A 1,365-nucleotide genomic window follows, 5' to 3' on the forward strand; every position below is an offset into this window, starting at 1 on the left:
AAAGGTTTGGGGGTAGCCCGCATGACTCCCCCTTGGTCCCCTGTTGGTGCCTCCTGAGCATCGGGTGCGTCGCTGCGGGAGCACTTGCAAGACAGATCTCAGTTCCTTCACTGCCCCTTGATGGTTGCATTGATCTCCAGCCTCTGCGGTGCCACTAAAGAGACAGTCTCTGGTTCGTGCCTAATTGATTCGACCTTATGGACCTCAAGCGCACATCAATCTTTTAATGGGAGTACTCCACGAAATATAGCAAGACCTCAAGCTTGTGACGTTAGCTTCCGTTCAGTGCTAGCTCCAGTAGTCTTGGTTTGCATCATGTGATGCTGTAGTTTTTTACTATCCTCCAACCCATTCTCCTGCTAAACATTACGTTTTAATTGAAAAGCATTAAAAGCCTTGAGATCTGGGGTAAAATTTTTTTACATGTTCACTATTATTGTAATTTAACTAATTAGAACACTTATGATTTATGTAATGATTTTAGTAATTTAGACATCATCTGCTCCAAGTCCCAGTATTGCTGAGTTGTTCGCGTTTACTTGCAGTAAGTGTAATGACATTATTTGTGTTTGATATGACATTTTATGTGCCGTTATGACTTTAAAGTGCATAGGGCTTATTTCATTTATGGCATCAGTATTACATCTATTTTCTATCATAATATTTATTTGTAGCTTCATCATGATTTAACAGGTTTCTGTATTACTTAGTAATGGCTTTGTCGTTATTGCCTCGCTTTCTCTCAACATCTCTTATTTTCGCATCTCCGCTTTCTCTCCCTTACTCTGTATCTCGCACACAGACACTCTGTGCTGTGGAGTTGTGTATTTTATAAACGGCGAGGAAAGACAAAGGTTGAATAAGAACACATTATGCATAGCGCTTGTCTATGTCTTACTTGATATGTTGTAGATGGAGAATGATGAGCAGCTACTTCTGCTCCTTCTGGTTCGCATATCATACATGCCTATTGAGAGGCTGAGAGAAATATCTAAGTTCTGAGACACGTCCTAGGAATGATGCTGCTTTCAATTAATGCGGTTATTGAGTGTGTGTTAGAAGAAGCTGATGTGGATGTGTGATTGCGGGTCTGTGACAATGCAAGCATTGATGCTTATTTACAAGCATTTGAGATTTACTAGAGTAGTTTAACATTGTTACTCGCCCAAGTAATGATCTAATGGTATTGATGCAAATCTGGATATTTGGCGTATTTCGTGTGGGTGCGGCTGTATGTACGCATCATCGGTTTATGTGGAACAAGAGGCTCTCTCCTCTACCTTGTGTTCAGTTATGTCTGTTTGTCGTGCCTGTCTGGTTGGGGGGGTCAGCTGAGACTTGTGCTAACTGTTAGAAGGTGTTGAG

Source organism: Morone saxatilis, unplaced genomic scaffold (genome assembly GCF_004916995.1).
Source record: "Morone saxatilis isolate NCDOM2014 unplaced genomic scaffold, NCSU_SB_2.0 Contig1, whole genome shotgun sequence".
NCBI classification, from domain to species: domain Eukaryota; kingdom Metazoa; phylum Chordata; class Actinopteri; family Moronidae; genus Morone; species Morone saxatilis.